The following is a 23,003-nucleotide window of genomic DNA, read 5'->3' as shown; positions in this document are numbered from 1 at the left end:
AAACAATTGAGACGCGGAAATATTTAATATGAAGATCCTTGGAGCTTCCAGAGTTTGCGAAAAATTTTTGTTTCGAGAAATAATACCATTTTATTTTCCTCGAACTTTCATGGATGTCGTAATTATGCATGCACCTAAGGTTAAGCAGATGTGCGTGTGTTTTTGTGCCTGATAAATAATTTTATCCAAAGGTTTACTCTCGAGATAACGATTCTACGTAGTTCTGCCACATTCTATGGAGATGTTTCAACTTTTTCTTTGTCTTCGATTATGGTAAGTATCCAAACATAAAAGATGTTCTCATTGTGTATTACGAAAAAACATGCAGTTTAAGTGCCACATGAATAGGATCATCGCAATCCTTCTTGATTCCTTTCCTCATAATACAGGGTTTGACCAGTTTTTTTTCTGTTGGCTATATTGTTTGTGTGAGTGTGTGTTTTCATGCACGAATCTTCTGTCTGTGTAACAAGCCTTGTTAGCTGCAACTGATCAGTCTTCTGTGGTAGCGGGAAGTTGAACATGCCTTTCTCCAAAGTGCTAAACATCACTCAGAAATTAAGGGAGAATATGACACCAACCGACCAATGCTTCCGTTTGTAGTTACTTTTTGAGAACGTGGACAATCTTGATACTGACATTAGTAACATAAATTACACAGATACTGGCACAACCCTTTGCAAGGAGAATTGTGCTTACGTCTATTACAGAACTGTTTTGTGACTACATTATAGTGGTTAAAATTTGTGATCAAATGGACTGTCAAGAATTAGAGAAGTAGTATTAAAAAAGGAATTAAATGGTGCATTTAACAATTATCTTCATGGCAAATTCTCGAAGTTCATCTGTACAAGACATAGTGTCAAGACATAACTACCATATCTCCTGAACATTAATGACTCTGTTACAGCAAGAGGAATAATGGAAAACATAGGCAAGGAAGCAGTGGGAAGCATACCTAGGAAATACAATTTCCATTAGTTAACACCTAAATGGGTGTCCAGGTGGATCAGCTGCATGGAATTTTGCAACAGGTCATTCTAGACGACTTTTGCCTTATGGGTCTGGATTTAACGCATGAGTCTAATGATATTTTTAAGAAAATAGAGATGTGTGAGGACCTAACGTCAGACTAGGACTTCTGTGTGCAAGTAGATAACCAAGAAAACAATGTGATTGTGAATAACGATAAGTTTATTCAGTATGTGTGAACTCCATTTGCAGACTACATACATATACAAAAATCGTTACATGTCAAATCACAAACTCAGGAGTGAACAAAGTTATCAGTTATCATCAATTTTATAAAGTGTCCTAATCTGTCAAACAGAATCTTTTACATCTTCCTAACCTAAAGAACACTCAGTCAGCTGGTTTTGAGGCTACAGTACATAGCTACAGAATGCATGGTGTGTTTCCCCCTGAGGAAGACTGTTTAAGTGCATTAATACTAACAAACACTGAAATGAGGTCCTCTGTACTCTTGATTTATTGTTTTTAAGTGCGTAATTTGTTGGATAGCTGTATTAAAGGCTACACAAAATATTCATTTATAAATATTCATTCCCATTTTGATTTACTTAAAAAGAAAGGTTACATTGTATCTAAATGTCGTAGATTGGACGTCGTGCATTTATATACTCAACAGCTGTTTGCTGACTCTAAAATCAGTGGAATAGCTGCATTTAATTGTAAATCATTTGCAAAATTTCTGGAAGAAAGCATAGGAGAATTCGAGAACACACCTTTGTGTTATCTAAGTCACTGACTGGAAAAAATTAGATGATTTACCTGTAGATGGGCATGAAGAACATAGTAAAAATTAAGCTTGATGTAATTGAAACTACCCAAAAGAAACTAAGAAACATAAAAAACATTTTTGCTGTTTGTATATATGTCTAACCAAAAAATAATAAATATATTTCGCAAGAGTATTCCTTATCTTATTCATTACCATACCAAAATTTCCAAAAGTATGTCATTTTGTGTGTGTTTTGGACGGTGATTTTGCAAAGTAGCCGATTTTAGATAGTTGGGTGATGTTTAAAATTAGGTAAAAGAGTCAAAATTCTAGTAACCCTCATTTTGTACCTACATGAATAAGAGTGTGGTTGGGAAAATCCATGACAAATGTGCAACAGATGTGATACGCAATAGTAGCAACTTTGTGGGAATGCTACCGTTGCGAAGCTGCAAATGTGAGGTAGGATGTCAAACGAGTCAACTTAGAGCAGAAGAGGCACCACAGAAGATCTAAATTTCCACTGCCTACACTTTTACAAATAAATTCATAAAACTTTGTCAGTATGACGAGGAAGGATTCAGGATTCACACTCATAGCAATGGAATTTCTGAAATGTAACAAAATAATTTTTTTTCATATGAAATTTCATCATGTTTTCACTTACTATTGGCTGTATTTCTTGCTATAGCTACACTTTTCTTCATAAGTAAGACAGATTCTTCGATGGATTTTGCACAGCATACAATCCATACTTACAGGTGTATTAAACTCTAGAATTTTCCAAATCTGTTAAAAACTGTGATAAAAAATTGAGATCATTAACTATAAAATATGATTTTTTTCTAAATATGAAGTTTAAAATGTAACAGCTCATTCAGTTTTTTATAAATTAAATAAATTCTGATGAGTGTTATGTGAGAAAGTATTTACTGCTAAGACTATTTAAGTATGGTATCAAGAAACCATAGGAACAATGTTGTTTACTGATGAGGCTACAGTATTTGCCTTAAATATTTATCTTTTTGTGTGTGTGTCTGCAATTCATTCTTTTCTGCAAATTTTTCCAATTCTCCACATTCATCTCTTGATGACATCAAAAATAGGGGCGTGGTGTGGTTTGTAACCTCTCGCTTATTACGTACTTTTCAGTCACTGTACTCTTTCCAGTAATCACCAAAAGGGTTGGGTTGATTTGGTGAAAGAGACCAAACAGCGAGGTCATAGGTCTCACCGGTTAGGGAAGGATGGGTAAGGAAGTCAGCCGTGCCCTTTCAAAGGAATCATCCTGGCATTTGCCTAAAGAGATTTAGGGAAATCACGAAAAACCTAAATCAGGATGGCCGGACGCGGGGTTGAAGCGTCGTCCTCCCGAATGCGAGTCCAGTATGCTAACCACTGCGTCACCTCGCTCGGTTGCCGAAGAGGTATAACTGTTGTTACAGAAAAGAAATTTCCGGAAGTGTTGAATCGTATATAGATGCGTATTTTAAGACAAAGAAATGTATTTATTAGAAGACATTAGGCATGAGATTATACGGTCAGTTAGGTGAATACAGGGTGCATTTGATGTTCCAACATGTAAGAGTAGGAACACATTGCTTATTTATATTATGAATAGCGATTCTGATCCATTGTCATACATCTGAGAAAGTCAAGTTAATGCCACAGAAGATTACGCTTTTGCCAACATGTAGTTTCTTGTTCTGCAGGTAATGTTTCATGTTTTTAAACAACAATACATGAGAGTTCGTTTACTAATTCGAGATGTATGATATTGCTTTTAACCTGTGGTAATCTCATAGCTTGTTTGAGCTTAAAGCACATAAACAGATGTCTAAAAGGAAAAAAATCCTTTTCAAACTTTCGAATCTGGCAGAAAAGAAGACCTGGCACTTTTTGCACCGTAACACCAAGGAAGGAACCATCTTTATGGAGTGGAATTTCTTTCAGTAACAGTAATATAGTATATTTAGAAATTCAAGTAGGGATATTTTTCGAATGACATACACCAAAATTTCAATAAAAGCTATACTGCAAAGTTTACAGTAAGATAGTGTTCAGCTTCCTATAAATTTACTAGGTCTACATTTTTGGCTGTGAATCCTACTGGCTTCTGAAATGCTCATTTCGTTAACATTAGTCAGCTTTCTCCCACCACTCCCGTTTCTTAAGGAATGGAACTCCCATGTATAAAACGCCATATCTTCTGAAGTATGTGTCGTGCAATAACATAACACTGCATGTATGTTCAAGGTATACGATGGTAGTGTCCACAAAGAGTGTTGGTAGTAGGAAAGGAGTAATAAATTAAAACGTTTTGTCTGATGCTCACGTTTTACTGCATTAACACCAAAATGTAGCAGACAATAAACAATTTTTCTTTAATTATTTTATGGAGGTGGGGGAATCACCGAGAAGAAGTTTTTAAAAGGTTTGCAAGTATATGTAAAGTTTGTTGGAAGTCGCTAAATGAGCTCAGTCCAAAACACCGCATAAATATAACAGTACGGATAACTTGTGTGCCGTCAGTTATGAAGGTTCAAGATGTGTACATACTTCCTAACCTTAATATTGAACGTATTGTGTCAAGCCTTTAAAGTAATACTATACCGTTTAATGAGTAGATTATAATAATATTTTAATTTCCTTTAAATTCCGTTAATAATTACAATAAATATTAGAAATTAAAATTTAGCTGTCCCTGGAAGTTGTTAGATAGGCAACCTGACCCTTGAATTGTGCACGATTTTAATAACATAGCTACTTTCTACTCACAACAATCCTTTAGCATTATTTGTCGTCTAAATATATTTGAAACAGTAATATCACGCGAACGACTATTGGTTTTACTTTACGGAATTTGTTACGAATTTAATCTGAGTTTAAATTTTTTTTAATGCTTCTTATAACTGCGTCTGTGCCACACGCTACGTGTATGTTGCGAAACCTAGTTCCAAATGATAAAAGTTTTCTCGCATAGCTGGTCGATTTGAAATTGAAATGTGTATTCCAAATTGGCCATAATTTACTTTTTATAGTTAAGAGAGGTTAATCCTGGTTTAAACTGTAGTTACAATTGTCGGTTTTCTGTTAATGTGGGAAAAATATTTCTCATGAGTTTTCTTAGAATGGTACATGGAGGTACAGTCTTGTAGAATTCCATTATAATTTGTGTCAGTTTGTGAATCTAATCTCAAATACGTCCGCAGACACTCTGCTGGTAAAATGGACTTTCCAGTTCTCATTATCAAACATTTCAAATTTTCTCTGCTTTCGAGGGTTTCGTACCTAATGAAGCAATTTAAATTCAAGATTAGCTAAGTGCCTCTCGCAATGCTGTGTGATTCTGGTCTTAACACCACTCGCCGAATGTAAACGATCTACAGTATTTGAATCAGGTAATTTTCATTTGATGAAGTGATTGACCTTTTGAAAATTTCAGTCAACATGATTGATTTCATTGCTTTAACACTTCAGTGCTTACGTCCTCCATCACATAAAGGCAATTTAATAAGGACGATCCGAAGATGAACTACTCCAGTAATGACTTCAATAAATATTATATAAAGTGATCGTTCGATATTCCTACACATCAATTATTTAATTTCAAAAGCGGGTGCATACGTAAAGTAATATCTGACAAATTTAGCCTTATTCTCAGCAAATTAGTCAAGCACATACTTTATATTTGTACACTACTGACAGTAAACAGAGAGCCACATTTCGTCGGGTAGACAACCCGCTACAGTGTTGAACAATCGATAGAATTTGGAACAAGCAACCGTATCTAGTTAATTTACTTGTTTGAGATTTTGATTGAGTTGCTTCGAGATGGTTTGTTAAACGATGTAAACAACGCTATGGTCTCTTTCCTATAATTGCCGTTTTCTGTTCTATACTTTTTCTCCCCTTCTAGACATCGACAAAACCATAACCTTCATCGCTTCCAAATTGACACCCTCAGAAATACAATACTACTTTGTGGAAAGAATTTGAGATTCTGCTACGTAACCTAGCCTTCTTGGGATCAAATAATTTATACTGCAGACATTTTGATGTGAACTAGCCCACAGTCTTTGGGAAATATTTGAAAGAAATCATTCCGCTTTATACCAGTGAAATATTATTTATTGCGAATGCAATCACGACAAATGGCTTTTGTCAAGCAATCAGCCACCAAATGAAGATACGCCATGCTTAAGAATTAAAGAAATGTTTACAACTGAAAGCTCGAAGCTACTTATATGGTATATTGGGACACAATAAACAACACAAAGTTGCGACATGCTGGAACATGATCCATAGTCGTCTAGAACCAAGTACATGTGGTGTATTAATGTACCCACTGTTCTATCTGTGACTTACACATTCATGTCCTGTAAACCACATGACATCGACCCCGTATACTAGCGCTTTGGCGCTGTCAGGCTGACGCATTTCGTGTGTTTGAATCTTTGTCATTCTGCCGCCATTGTGATCTAACCCTCACGTCTGGTACACAAGATTTTGATTTCAGTGTTTGTAGTGGATGACGCTTTTACTATAATGTTAGCTGTGTACCATTGTTATAACATCTAATTCACCTGTGATCACGTATTGTATAGAACAGCAGATGAATTTATACCACAACATGTGCTTGATTTTATACTACTGGGAACTACACTCCTGGAAATTGAAATAAGAACACCGTGAATTCATTGTCCCAGGAAGGGGAAACTTTATTGACACATTCCTGGGGTCAGATACATCACATGATCACACTGACAGAACCACAGGCACATAGACACAGGCAACAGAGCATGCACAATGTCGGCACTAGTACAGCGTATATCCACCTTTCGCAGCAATGCAGGCTGCTATTCTCCCATGGAGACGATCGTAGAGATGCTGGATGTAGTCCTGTGGAACGGCTTGCCATGCCATTTCCACCTGGCGCCTCAGTTGGACCAGCGTTCGTGCTGGACGTGCAGACCGCGTGAGACGACGCTTCATCCAGTCCCAAACATGCTCAATGGGGGACAGATCCGGAGATCTTGCTGGCCAGGGTAGTTGACTTACACCTTCTAGAGCACGTTGGGTGGCACGGGATACATGCGGACGTGCATTGTCCTGTTGGAACAGCAAGTTCCCTTGCCGGTCTAGGAATGGTAGAACGATGGGTTCGATGACGGTTTGGATGTACCGTGCACTATTCAGTGTCCCCTCGACGATCACCAGTGGTGTACGGCCAGTGTAGGAGATCGCTCCCCACACCATGATGCCGGGTGTTGGCCCTGTGTGCCTCGGTCGTATGCAGTCCTGATTGTGGCGCTCACCCGCACGGCGCCAAACACGCATACGACCATCATTGGCACCAAGGCAGAAGCGACTCTCATCGCTGAAGACGACACGTCTCCATTCGTCCCTCCATTCACGCCTGTCGCGACACCACTGGAGGCGGGCTGCACGATGTTGGGGCGTGAGCGGAAGACGGCCTAACGGTGTGCGGGACCGTAGCCCAGCTTCATGGAGACGGTTGCGAATGGTCCTCGCCGATACCCCAGGAGCAACAGTGTCCCTAATTTGCTGGGAAGTGGCGGTGCGGTCCCCTACGGCACTGCGTAGGATCCTACGGTCTTGGCGTGCATCCGTGCGTCGCTGCGGTCCGGTCCCAGGTCGACGGGCACGTGCACCTTCCGCCGACCACTGGCGACAACATCGATGTACTGTGGAGACCTCACGCCCCACGTGTTGAGCAATTCGGCGGTACGTCCACCAGGCCTCCCGCATGCCCACTATAAGCCCTCGCTCAAAGTCCGTCAACTGCACATACGGTTCACGTCCACGCTGTCGCGGCATGCTACCAGTGTTAAAGGCTGCGATGGAGCTCCGTATGCCATGGCAAACTGGCTGACACTGACGGCGGCGGTGCACAAATGCTGCGCAGCTAGCGCCATTCGACGGCCAACACCGCGGTTCCTGGTGTGTTCGCTGTGCCGTGCGTGTGATCATTGCTTGTACAGCCCTCTCGCAGTGTCCGGAGCAAGTATGGTGGGTCTGACACACCGGTGTCAATGTGTTCTTTTTTCCATTTCCAGGAGTGTATATTATATATTATAAAATCAAAATTTATATAAATTGGTAAAGAACACTTCGTAATGTGAAATGCCTGTATGTAAAGCTCTTTGTAGTCCTTCTCTTTACGTTGGTACTATCTAAGATACTTCTTTAATCAGGTAATAGAAGTTATTGCTTTATAAGAAAATGAAAATAAAGGCAATTGGCGAAATCCTGCTTAGTTACACTGTGTTGCAAACACCTCTTGCTAAGTTTCACGTGTTTGCAGCCTTCAGCATACAGCTGTGTCGCTCATACACCTGATCGGAATAGCACAGTGATGTGGGAAGCTGGAGCACTAAGTAGATTTGGCTGCGCTCATAGAACGACAGCACGCTCCATGAGTGCCAATCTTGGCCAGGCCTGATTTACGTGCATTCAAGTAGGATAGCGTGGTTCAAGGGGAATAGGCAGCCTGCACGTCCTGTTATATGATAGCACCGTGACTGATAAGCAGTAGGTTATCAGTAGGCATACCAAGCGAGATCTTACCTTAAGGTCACTGAAAGAAAAACTTTGAGTCAAGTTCAAACCCTGCTCCTCATCCCAGGAAACAACCAGCATTTGTATACGGTACTATCGAGCTCATGGAGAGGACTGCACACACATTAGGCAACAGTGCAAGTTATATTAAGGTCATCCAGGGGAACCCCAAAGCACCCAAGGCAAATGGACTACTTACATTCAAAGTCATCACATTAGCTTCATTCTGATCACTTGACATAAAATTGGTGGAGAAACCCCTCGAATAACGAGAGCGCAATAAAAGACTGCAAACCCAGTGGACCAATGTCATTTGAGTCTAACAAATCTAACACCACACCTCTTAATTGCTTCGATGTCCTTGTTCAGTCTTACCGGGTAGGAATCCAAAACACTGGAGCAATTGTAATAGAGGGACAGGATTAATGCTGTCTCACATTTGGTAATTAACATTCTCTTCCAATAGCTTCTGACACTGATCGCCTTTAGTGTTTGCTGATTAGTTGCTTGGTTGGTGTGAGGGGACCAAATTGCGAGGTCATTGGTTCCATCGGATTAGGGAAGGATGGGGAAGGAAGACGGCAGTGCCCCTTCAAAAGAACCATTCCGGCTTAGCCTGAAGCGATTTAGGGAAATCACAGAAAACCTAAATCAGGATGGCCGGTCGCGGGTGTGAACCGTCGTCCTTCCGAATGCGAGTCCAGTGTGCTAACTACTGCGCCACCTCGCTCGGTTTTAGTGATGGGGCTACTGTTTACAGTGTGTTTGTGTGTGTGTGTGTGTGTGTGTGTGTGTGTGTGTGTGTGTGTGCGTGTGTGTATGTGTGTCTGTTACTCTGTGTACTCTGTGTAGCGAGGTCATAAATTTACATACACAGCTCTCTGTCCCTGCGCTTGTGCCTTGAAAACGACAGGATGTGCACATGATGAAACATCGGTAGTTGTCAAATGTCTCGCAGCTGTATTCCCATAAGTTGCTTCAACATAAGCAGGATATTTAATTCAATATTCTTAGTGTCCAAGTGTTGTCCTTTCTTCTACATCTCCACGATCACTGACCCGATGAATACGTTCCTGGTTTGACGAAGCCTCAGGTACCCTATCTCATCTCTACTGGCTTGTAAAACACCCGATCTCAGCTCCGTAGAAAATTCCTGGAACAGAGGGTGAAACGTAACGCTCAGCATCCCCTCAGTCCGGCAGGTCTGCTTGACTTAATAGTCAGTGACTGGGCTGCTTCAGCTGAATGTGGCACATCTGAAAAACTTGTGAACTTGGATCTTCGGAAAACTGGAACCATTAGCAAGGCTGCAGCCTGTGTTACACGGTATTACCGCGATGTCTCCTGGATGTGAGTAATGTTTGGCTAAATGTGTTTATATTTCGTAAATGAAGGAGCCCATAACGTTCAATTAATACTGCTACCGTACTGACGATTGGTGGGAGAAGTCTCCTTAAAACGAAATATTCTTTCATCAAGGGGTTTCCTGAAAAAATCATAACGAGAGCAAGCAACCACGAGAGCACTCTCTTCGCTCAGAAATGAAGTACAAACTGTCTCTTTTGCCGTAGCTCGTGAAATGAATTGCTTGTGATTCCCTGAATGGTTATCTGAAACTGTAGCGAATTCCAGTTTGAGAACCGCGGCGGCGCTCATGTTATGGGCGCTCCGCTGATGAATTTCCTGTCGGGCTGCTTTTAAAATGGAGTCCGGGGCTACCTAACGACATCCATCGCTCAACGTCGCAGAGATGCGGCTACCAGAAGCAAGGCCTTCATCTGCATCGCGCCCCCCGCAATCTGCGAGGCTGACGCCCTCAATTGCCGGTGGCTGCTTTCGCTCGGCTAATGGGCACGGTCTGGGCGCTGATGAGCCCTGTGGCGTCAAACATCACACTGTCCGGTCCGCCATTTGCTAATCAGAATCTACCTAACACTGAAGTGTAGGGTATATTACACTGCATGACGTACTAAACTATTCTTCTCGTCTCAAACCACCATTCATTTTATGAATACTTGTTAATTTGGTTTCAAGACAAATTGGATTTCCATATGTGCAGTTTTAAAGGCTATTGGTTGTGGGTTACGTCTCGACTGATCACAAATCATCGCCATTGACCACTAGTCATGGTTAACCACTGACCTTCATTGGCCAATGACCATCATTGACCACTGATAATCATTGAAAACTAATCATTATCACTGTCTACTACGCCATGTTGCAGAAATACTGCAGCAACAGAAACAATTAACCCTCCTATTTATTACCTAGTACCTGATGCCTCAGAAGGTAGATCCCCCAGCAGCTAATACCTCTGCCAGTAACTGGCACACACTGTAACTTTGACTTCCCACAGTAGGTGACAAGCCCAGTAACTGACACGCCCAGGAGCTGGTACCCACTGCCGATATACGCTGATTTTAATAAGTTGTACAGTACTTTCTCTCTCTGTAATGCTTACTTTAATGAGGCAACAAGATTATAACATATAATGGCCTCGGAATACAGTTTTCCACTGTGAAAAGGGGGAAGATAAAAAGTTTTGTACTGTAGTAGTGGTAGACATTTTGATCATGCTGCTGTGTTAAATGTATTCCAACATGTATGGTAAACTGCTTTTCGTGGTACTGTCGTTGTTGACTTTGCTAATTCTCAGTGTACTTTACCCTGTAATTTAGATTTGCAGTAGCGCTCATGTGTACGTAATTCCAACAAATTTTTGTGTATTGAGTGTAATTTGACGTGTGGTACGAAGACTGAACTACTACCATTTGCTAATTTATAATTATTAAAGTACTGCCAACAAGTGAGCTAATTGTATTCCAGCAAGTAGGTAATACAAACAATTGAGACGCGGAAATATTTAATATGAAGATCCTTGGAGCTTCCAGAGTTTGCGAAAAATTTTTGTTTCGAGAAATAATACCATTTTATTTTCCTCGAACTTTCATGGATGTCGTAATTATGCATGCACCTAAGGTTAAGCAGATGTGCGTGTGTTTTTGTGCCTGATAAATAATTTTATCCAAAGGTTTACTCTCGAGATAACGATTCTACGTAGTTCTGCCACATTCTATGGAGATGTTTCAACTTTTTCTTTGTCTTCGATTATGGTAAGTATCCAAACATAAAAGATGTTCTCATTGTGTATTACGAAAAAACATGCAGTTTAAGTGCCACATGAATAGGATCATCGCAATCCTTCTTGATTCCTTTCCTCATAATACAGGGTTTGACCAGTTTTTTTTCTGTTGGCTATATTGTTTGTGTGAGTGTGTGTTTTCATGCACGAATCTTCTGTCTGTGTAACAAGCCTTGTTAGCTGCAACTGATCAGTCTTCTGTGGTAGCGGGAAGTTGAACATGCCTTTCTCCAAAGTGCTAAACATCACTCAGAAATTAAGGGAGAATATGACACCAACCGACCAATGCTTCCGTTTGTAGTTACTTTTTGAGAACGTGGACAATCTTGATACTGACATTAGTAACATAAATTACACAGATACTGGCACAACCCTTTGCAAGGAGAATTGTGCTTACGTCTATTACAGAACTGTTTTGTGACTACATTATAGTGGTTAAAATTTGTGATCAAATGGACTGTCAAGAATTAGAGAAGTAGTATTAAAAAAGGAATTAAATGGTGCATTTAACAACTATCTTCATGGCAAATTCTCGAAGTTCATCTGTACAAGACATAGTGTCAAGACATAACTACCATATCTCCTGAACATTAATGACTCTGTTACAGCAAGAGGAATAATGGAAAACATAGGCAAGGAAGCAGTGGGAAGCATACCTAGGAAATACAATTTCCATTAGTTAACACCTAAATGGGTGTCCAGGTGGATCAGCTGCATGGAATTTTGCAACAGGTCATTCTAGACGACTTTTGCCTTATGGGTCTGGATTTAACGCATGAGTCTAATGATATTTTTAAGAAAATAGAGATGTGTGAGGACCTAACGTCAGACTAGGACTTCTGTGTGCAAGTAGATAACCAAGAAAACAATGTGATTGTGAATAACGATAAGTTTATTCAGTATGTGTGAACTCCATTTGCAGACTACATACATATACAAAAATCGTTACATGTCAAATCACAAACTCAGGAGTGAACAAAGTTATCAGTTATCATCAATTTTATAAAGTGTCCTAATCTGTCAAACAGAATCTTTTACATCTTCCTAACCTAAAGAACACTCAGTCAGCTGGTTTTGAGGCTACAGTACATAGCTACAGAATGCATGGTGTGTTTCCCCCTGAGGAAGACTGTTTAAGTGCATTAATACTAACAAACACTGAAATGAGGTCCTCTGTACTCTTGATTTATTGTTTTTAAGTGCGTAATTTGTTGGATAGCTGTATTAAAGGCTACACAAAATATTCATTTATAAATATTCATTCCCATTTTGATTTACTTAAAAAGAAAGGTTACATTGTATCTAAATGTCGTAGATTGGACGTCGTGCATTTATATACTCAACAGCTGTTTGCTGACTCTAAAATCAGTGGAATAGCTGCATTTAATTGTAAATCATTTGCAAAATTTCTGGAAGAAAGCATAGGAGAATTCGAGAACACACCTTTGTGTTATCTAAGTCACTGACTGGAAAAAATTAGATGATTTACCTGTAGATGGGCATGAAGAACATAGTAAAAATTAAGCTTGATGTAATTGAAACTACCCAAAAGAAACTAAGAAACATAAAAAACATTTTTGCTGTTTGTATATATGTCTAACCAAAAAATAATAAATATATTTCGCAAGAGTATTCCTTATCTTATTCATTACCATACCAAAATTTCCAAAAGTATGTCATTTTGTGTGTGTTTTGGACGGTGATTTTGCAAAGTAGCCGATTTTAGATAGTTGGGTGATGTTTAAAATTAGGTAAAAGAGTCAAAATTCTAGTAACCCTCATTTTGTACCTACATGAATAAGAGTGTGGTTGGGAAAATCCATGACAAATGTGCAACAGATGTGATACGCAATAGTAGCAACTTTGTGGGAATGCTACCGTTGCGAAGCTGCAAATGTGAGGTAGGATGTCAAACGAGTCAACTTAGAGCAGAAGAGGCACCACAGAAGATCTAAATTTCCACTGCCTACACTTTTACAAATAAATTCATAAAACTTTGTCAGTATGACGAGGAAGGATTCAGGATTCACACTCATAGCAATGGAATTTCTGAAATGTAACAAAATAATTTTTTTTCATATGAAATTTCATCATGTTTTCACTTACTATTGGCTGTATTTCTTGCTATAGCTACACTTTTCTTCATAAGTAAGACAGATTCTTCGATGGATTTTGCACAGCATACAATCCATACTTACAGGTGTATTAAACTCTAGAATTTTCCAAATCTGTTAAAAACTGTGATAAAAAATTGAGATCATTAACTATAAAATATGATTTTTTTCTAAATATGAAGTTTAAAATGTAACAGCTCATTCAGTTTTTTATAAATTAAATAAATTCTGATGAGTGTTATGTGAGAAAGTATTTACTGCTAAGACTATTTAAGTATGGTATCAAGAAACCATAGGAACAATGTTGTTTACTGATGAGGCTACAGTATTTGCCTTAAATATTTATCTTTTTGTGTGTGTGTCTGCAATTCATTCTTTTCTGCAAATTTTTCCAATTCTCCACATTCATCTCTTGATGACATCAAAAATAGGGGCGTGGTGTGGTTTGTAACCTCTCGCTTATTACGTACTTTTCAGTCACTGTACTCTTTCCAGTAATCACCAAAAGGGTTGGGTTGATTTGGTGAAAGAGACCAAACAGCGAGGTCATAGGTCTCACCGGTTAGGGAAGGATGGGTAAGGAAGTCAGCCGTGCCCTTTCAAAGGAATCATCCTGGCATTTGCCTAAAGAGATTTAGGGAAATCACGAAAAACCTAAATCAGGATGGCCGGACGCGGGGTTGAAGCGTCGTCCTCCCGAATGCGAGTCCAGTATGCTAACCACTGCGTCACCTCGCTCGGTTGCCGAAGAGGTATAACTGTTGTTACAGAAAAGAAATTTCCGGAAGTGTTGAATCGTATATAGATGCGTATTTTAAGACAAAGAAATGTATTTATTAGAAGACATTAGGCATGAGATTATACGGTCAGTTAGGTGAATACAGGGTGCATTTGATGTTCCAACATGTAAGAGTAGGAACACATTGCTTATTTATATTATGAATAGCGATTCTGATCCATTGTCATACATCTGAGAAAGTCAAGTTAATGCCACAGAAGATTACGCTTTTGCCAACATGTAGTTTCTTGTTCTGCAGGTAATGTTTCATGTTTTTAAACAACAATACATGAGAGTTCGTTTACTAATTCGAGATGTATGATATTGCTTTTAACCTGTGGTAATCTCATAGCTTGTTTGAGCTTAAAGCACATAAACAGATGTCTAAAAGGAAAAAAATCCTTTTCAAACTTTCGAATCTGGCAGAAAAGAAGACCTGGCACTTTTTGCACCGTAACACCAAGGAAGGAACCATCTTTATGGAGTGGAATTTCTTTCAGTAACAGTAATATAGTATATTTAGAAATTCAAGTAGGGATATTTTTCGAATGACATACACCAAAATTTCAATAAAAGCTATACTGCAAAGTTTACAGTAAGATAGTGTTCAGCTTCCTATAAATTTACTAGGTCTACATTTTTGGCTGTGAATCCTACTGGCTTCTGAAATGCTCATTTCGTTAACATTAGTCAGCTTTCTCCCACCACTCCCGTTTCTTAAGGAATGGAACTCCCATGTATAAAACGCCATATCTTCTGAAGTATGTGTCGTGCAATAACATAACACTGCATGTATGTTCAAGGTATACGATGGTAGTGTCCACAAAGAGTGTTGGTAGTAGGAAAGGAGTAATAAATTAAAACGTTTTGTCTGATGCTCACGTTTTACTGCATTAACACCAAAATGTAGCAGACAATAAACAATTTTTCTTTAATTATTTTATGGAGGTGGGGGAATCACCGAGAAGAAGTTTTTAAAAGGTTTGCAAGTATATGTAAAGTTTGTTGGAAGTCGCTAAATGAGCTCAGTCCAAAACACCGCATAAATATAACAGTACGGATAACTTGTGTGCCGTCAGTTATGAAGGTTCAAGATGTGTACATACTTCCTAACCTTAATATTGAACGTATTGTGTCAAGCCTTTAAAGTAATACTATACCGTTTAATGAGTAGATTATAATAATATTTTAATTTCCTTTAAATTCCGTTAATAATTACAATAAATATTAGAAATTAAAATTTAGCTGTCCCTGGAAGTTGTTAGATAGGCAACCTGACCCTTGAATTGTGCACGATTTTAATAACATAGCTACTTTCTACTCACAACAATCCTTTAGCATTATTTGTCGTCTAAATATATTTGAAACAGTAATATCACGCGAACGACTATTGGTTTTACTTTACGGAATTTGTTACGAATTTAATCTGAGTTTAAATTTTTTTTAATGCTTCTTATAACTGCGTCTGTGCCACACGCTACGTGTATGTTGCGAAACCTAGTTCCAAATGATAAAAGTTTTCTCGCATAGCTGGTCGATTTGAAATTGAAATGTGTATTCCAAATTGGCCATAATTTACTTTTTATAGTTAAGAGAGGTTAATCCTGGTTTAAACTGTAGTTACAATTGTCGGTTTTCTGTTAATGTGGGAAAAATATTTCTCATGAGTTTTCTTAGAATGGTACATGGAGGTACAGTCTTGTAGAATTCCATTATAATTTGTGTCAGTTTGTGAATCTAATCTCAAATACGTCCGCAGACACTCTGCTGGTAAAATGGACTTTCCAGTTCTCATTATCAAACATTTCAAATTTTCTCTGCTTTCGAGGGTTTCGTACCTAATGAAGCAATTTAAATTCAAGATTAGCTAAGTGCCTCTCGCAATGCTGTGTGATTCTGGTCTTAACACCACTCGCCGAATGTAAACGATCTACAGTATTTGAATCAGGTAATTTTCATTTGATGAAGTGATTGACCTTTTGAAAATTTCAGTCAACATGATTGATTTCATTGCTTTAACACTTCAGTGCTTACGTCCTCCATCACATAAAGGCAATTTAATAAGGACGATCCGAAGATGAACTACTCCAGTAATGTCTTCAATAAATATTATATAAAGTGATCGTTCGATATTCCTACACATCAATTATTTAATTTCAAAAGCGGGTGCATACGTAAAGTAATATCTGACAAATTTAGCCTTATTCTCAGCAAATTAGTCAAGCACATACTTTATATTTGTACACTACTGACAGTAAACAGAGAGCCACATTTCGTCGGGTAGACAACCCGCTACAGTGTTGAACAATCGATAGAATTTGGAACAAGCAACCGTATCTAGTTAATTTACTTGTTTGAGATTTTGATTGAGTTGCTTCGAGATGGTTTGTTAAACGATGTAAACAACGCTATGGTCTCTTTCCTATAATTGCCGTTTTCTGTTCTATACTTTTTCTCCCCTTCTAGACATCGACAAAACCATAACCTTCATCGCTTCCAAATTGACACCCTCAGAAATACAATACTACTTTGTGGAAAGAATTTGAGATTCTGCTACGTAACCTAGCCTTCTTGGGATCAAATAATTTATACTGCAGACATTTTGATGTGAACTAGCCCACAGTCTTTGGGAAATATTTGAAAGAAATCATTCCGCTTTATACCAGTGAAATATTATTTATTGCGAATGCAATCACGACAAATGGCTTTTGTCAAGCAATCAGCCACCAAATGAAGATACGCCATGCTTAAGAATTAAAGAAATGTTTACAACTGAAAGCTCGAAGCTACTTATATGGTATATTGGGACACAATAAACAACACAAAGTTGCGACATGCTGGAACATGATCCATAGTCGTCTAGAACCAAGTACATGTGGTGTATTAATGTACCCACTGTTCTATCTGTGACTTACACATTCATGTCCTGTAAACCACATGACATCGACCCCGTATACTAGCGCTTTGGCGCTGTCAGGCTGACGCATTTCGTGTGTTTCAATCTTTGTCATTCTGCCGCCATTGTGATCTAACCCTCACGTCTGGTACACAAGATTTTGATTTCAGTGTTTGTAGTGGATGACGCTTTTACTATAATGTTAGCTGTGTACCATTGTTATAACATCTAATTCACCTGTGATCACGTATTGTATAGAACAGCAGATGAATTTATACCACAACATGTGCTTGATTTTATACTACTGGGAACTACACTCCTGGAAATTGAAATAAGAACACCGTGAATTCATTGTCCCAGGAAGGGGAAACTTTATTGACACATTCCTGGGGTCAGATACATCACATGATCACACTGACAGAACCACAGGCACATAGACACAGGCAACAGAGCATGCACAATGTCGGCACTAGTACAGCGTATATCCACCTTTCGCAGCAATGCAGGCTGCTATTCTCCCATGGAGACGATCGTAGAGATGCTGGATGTAGTCCTGTGGAACGGCTTGCCATGCCATTTCCACCTGGCGCCTCAGTTGGACCAGCGTTCGTGCTGGACGTGCAGACCGCGTGAGACGACGCTTCATCCAGTCCCAAACATGCTCAATGGGGGACAGATCCGGAGATCTTGCTGGCCAGGGTAGTTGACTTACACCTTCTAGAGCACGTTGGGTGGCACGGGATACATGCGGACGTGCATTGTCCTGTTGGAACAGCAAGTTCCCTTGCCGGTCTAGGAATGGTAGAACGATGGGTTCGATGACGGTTTGGATGTACCGTGCACTATTCAGTGTCCCCTCGACGATCACCAGTGGTGTACGGCCAGTGTAGGAGATCGCTCCCCACACCATGATGCCGGGTGTTGGCCCTGTGTGCCTCGGTCGTATGCAGTCCTGATTGTGGCGCTCACCTGCACGGCGCCAAACACGCATACGACCATCATTGGCACCAAGGCAGAAGCGACTCTCATCGCTGAAGACGACACGTCTCCATTCGTCCCTCCATTCACGCCTGTCGCGACACCACTGGAGGCGGGCTGCACGATGTTGGGGCGTGAGCGGAAGACGGCCTAACGGTGTGCGGGACCGTAGCCCAGCTTCATGGAGACGGTTGCGAATGGTCCTCGCCGATACCCCAGGAGCAACAGTGTCCCTAATTTGCTGGGAAGTGGCGGTGCGGTCCCCTACGGCACTGCGTAGGATCCTACGGTCTTGGCGTGCATCCGTGCGTCGCTGCGGTCCGGTCCCAGGTCGACGGGCACGTGCACCTTCCGCCGACCACTGGCGACAACATCGATGTACTGTGGAGACCTCACGCCCCACGTGTTGAGCAATTCGGCGGTACGTCCACCCGGCCTCCCGCATGCCCACTATAAGCCCTCGTTCAAAGTCCGTCAACGGCACATACGATTCACGTCCACGCTGTCGCGGCATGCTACCAGTGTTAAAGACTGCGATGGAGCTCCGTATGCCACGGCAAACTGGCTGACACTGACGGCGGCGGTGCACAAATGCTGCGCAGCTAGCGCCATTCGACAGCCAACACCGCGGTTCCTGGTGTGTCCGCTGTGCCGTGCGTGTGATCATTGCTTGTACAGCCCTCTCGCAGTGTCCGAAGCAAGTATGGTGGGTCTGACACACCGGTGTCAATGTGCTCTTTTTTCCATTTCCAGGAGTGTATATTAGTACATTTTATGTTCCATGGATTATTAGCACAATAAATCGTCATTATATGAAAGGAGACAATTTACATCATATCGCAAAATACTCTGAAAATATGGCTAAATGCTGAACACGTACAAGGTTTTTAAATTATTATTATCACTATTATCGTTATTTTTATGGAATATAGAGATGTGAGTTAGTAAACTCATCACTGAATACACATTACAATAATAGAAATTCTTCTACAGAAATGTAAGAGTTTTCAAGGAGGAACGTTTGCAATTTCCTTTCACTTTTTACTCTGCTGTCTGACACAGGGCAAGTGATCAAAAATTATAGTAGCAGCATTGTGTACACCTTTTTGTGCTAAAGGCGATCTCAGTTTGGAGTAATGAACGACTTTTTTTTCCATCTGGCACTGTCACTATGTATATCATTGTTCCTTTATAGCTGCAGTGGATTATTTACAACTAATCTCATGACGGATTACATATACTGTGAAGCAGTAGTCAAAATGCCCATTTCCTTAAACGGATGTCTACAAGATAATCATGGGTGAACGGCTTACGTTACCCTTACAGCAGCTTTTGAGCAATGAAGGATTTCTTACTTAAAGAACAGCTTCGCCAGAACATTATTTCATGAGGCATTATTGGATGAAAATATGCAAAACATTTTCCTCTCCACAAGCTTTGAAATGACTGTAAGTGCAAATGTGGCTTTACTAAGTTGTTTAACGACTTCTAAAATATGATTTTTTCAGCTTAGATTCTCATCAGTATGGACACTCAACAATTTTGAAGTCTCAACTTGACGTTGTTGAGTGGGTCCCAATATCCTATGTACATAGTTACGAATTATCTATTTTAAAAGTTTGTTAAATTTTTAATCATAATGTATTTAATTTGGTGGTTGATTTTGTTTCAAAATGATTGACAGTCAGCATGTGTCAAAATTGCAATCACAAGAACTAATATTTTAACAGCCTAAAGCAGAACGACATGTTTCAAAAATAACAGTAGACACTTTGATATAGATGATCACTTGTACACTGTGATCTTTATTTACTATTTATGGGATTCAAGAAACCTGCCCTCTTGTTTGTCTAATGAGGATCTTACTGTACATTTCCAACATCGAAAATTTTCAGCATAATAGTCTTTTTGGAAATGAGACACTTAAAGTAGTAAAGGAGTTTTGCTATTTGGGGAGCAAAATAACTGATGATGGTCGAAGTAGAGAGGATTTAAATGGAGACTGGCAATGGAAAGGAAAGCTTTTCTGAAGAAGATAAATTTGTTAACATCGAGTATTGATTTAAGTGTCAGGAAGTCGTTTCTGAAAGTATTTGTATGGAGTGTAGCCATGTATCGAAGGAAAGATGGACGATAAATAGTTTAGACAAGAAGAGAATAGAAGCTTTCGAAATGTGGTGCTACAGAAGAATGCTGAAGATTAGATGGGTAGATCACATAACTAATGAGGAGGTATTGAATAGAATTGGGGAGAAGAGGAGTTTGTGGTACAATTTGACTAGAAGAAGGGATCGGTTGGTAGGACATATTCTGAGCCATCAAGGGATCACCAATTTAGTACTGGAGGGGAGCGTGTAGGGTAAAAATCGTAGAGGGAGACCAAGAGATGAATACACTGAGCAGATTCAGAAGGATGTAGGATGCAGTAGCTACTGGGAGATGAAGAAACTTGCACAGCATAGAGTAGCATTGAGAGCTGCATCAAACCAGTCTGAGGAGTGAAGACCACAACAACAACAGTCTTATTTTAAACTCTTAACTCTGATAGTGTAATTATAAATATACAGGGTGTACTTAAAGTCCGGGAACACTTTCAGTTACTTATTGCACAAGAACTAAACATTGTACAGATGTCATACATATTGCATTTTGAAGAGAAACTCAGATTTTTTTTATAAACATTCGATATGCAAACCATGAGTGACACGTCAGACGTCAATATGCTAATCGAATTCTTACCATATCCATCCCAGCACGGCATCGTCGACTGTGGCAGTCGCTTCTCGTATTCTCTCCTAGAGCTCTGCCACATCACGTGGTAGAGGCGGTGCATACACCAGATCTTTAATGTATCCCCACAGAAAGAAGTCATACGGAGTGAGGAAAAAAAAAAACTTTCAGCGTTTCTCTTCAAAATGACATATGTATGATATCAGTATAATGTTTGGTTCTTGCGCAATAAATAATTGAACGTGTTCCCAGATTTATGTACACCCTGTATTTATTTACACGACATAACCTAAGAACAACCAGATACATGAAAACCATAATTCATCATAAAGAATAGGAAATGCAAAGAAGTAGTGAAAGAGTAGAACAAAAATTAATGTATTACGTTGTTTCCTGAGTGAATTTATCACGCTGGTCGCCGAATTTTGTCTGTACAGAGTGGGAAAATAGCTCATACCCGTTAATTTCGTGCAAATGTTATTCGTATATGGGATATTTGTATTCTATAGTCAGTGTGTAATTCGACGTGTCTCGAGCCAGCACAGCTCTGTCTCAGGTTTTTACACAATGTATTTGATTATCTCTAACATTAAACATTTTATATTGTAATTGTAACTAATTGTCCAGTAGTAGACCGTCTCGCCAAAAAGTCTGATCATAAAAAGTACTTGTACATGAACATATTTCCATATTAATAGTTACTAATGTATTACACTAAATCACAGTTACATATGCTGGTCTACAACAAACACAAAACCTGCTTGTGGTATCTCCTTCGAAAGTGAATTGAGCAGAGTTCCGAATACCAGTATTTATTACACACAATCTGTCCTGATGATTGATTAAACCATCCGCCAACCTACTTTTTTCTCTCAGTAATTGAGGACAAGGAAAATAATGCTGAACGGCAAAATTTTAGCGCTCATAGAATATATCTCTGAATGTTAAAACTATTTTAAATGTCCACTGTAGCCTGTGAAACTCTTTAGACAAGGCAACCTTTATTGAATCATATATCACGTCAGGTGTAACGACGCAGTAAAGGTCGTCTTGTACAAAGAATTTAGCAGTCTTCGGTGGGCATTTAAAATGTTTATAACAAGCAGAACCTAACATCAAGACAGTGGGCCTACAAATGAAGACATTTAACTACACAGTACAGATCATGGACAAGTCTGGAGCGTTGCTACTTTTACCTGCAGCAGATTTACCGAGTTGTGAAAGACGCAAATAGTGTTGAAGTTCAGTTCTCTTGCGGTCTCAGTTACACAGTGTCGCACATTCCACTTCTTTCTCGTTTTTTATCTCTAAGGCAACATTTCAACTGGTCAAAAAATACTGCTGTAAAGTGCTGGATAACTTTGAAATGCCTCTACGTCCTCCAGATGATTCGAACGTATTTCCATAAGGTGTGAAAAATAAATTCGTTCAACTATTTGTTCTTCCGAATCTGAAATTGCTGTTGCAATGTAATGAAACAGGACACCATTTATGGTTATAAACAGTTTTTGATGAAAGAAGCCTTAAACCAATGGCTCAGACGATTCTGTGAAGATCGTTGTTGCTGAATTCTCGACCTTCGCTATCAGTTGGAGAATTGTGGGAACGCTCTTCATAGATCAGACATACACTAGACACAGGAAGCTGCTACTACAGTAGCAGCATACATATGGGGTGCACATGTGAGCTTCTTAGGGCTGAGAAGTCTCTTACATATACCTGAAAAATTACGCTCTGATTTTCGAGTGGGAGGACTATCAACTTCACAGAGAGTAGCATTCTTCATGCCAAATAGGAGAAAGTAAGTAATACAGTATCAGTTGACTGTAGAAGAGTCCTTGGTAAGGTCCTAGAGGTATTCTCCCTATAATCGGCAGTGGGGATAGGAATCTGACTAAAACCAGATGTTAACGGCGATGAAATTCTAAATTACGGCTGAAATGTATGCTACGAAGGTAGGTTGGACACCGCCGATGGATGTGTTTTAATAGCCGCAAAAAATTATTACAATGTCTAGCGGAATCAGCACAGATTGCAAATGC

This window comes from Schistocerca nitens, chromosome 2 (assembly GCF_023898315.1).
Source record: "Schistocerca nitens isolate TAMUIC-IGC-003100 chromosome 2, iqSchNite1.1, whole genome shotgun sequence".
In the NCBI taxonomy this organism is placed as follows: Eukaryota; Metazoa; Arthropoda; class Insecta; order Orthoptera; family Acrididae; genus Schistocerca; species Schistocerca nitens.
The sequence above is the reverse complement of the archived record's forward strand: the minus strand, read 5'-3'. Positions refer to the sequence as shown.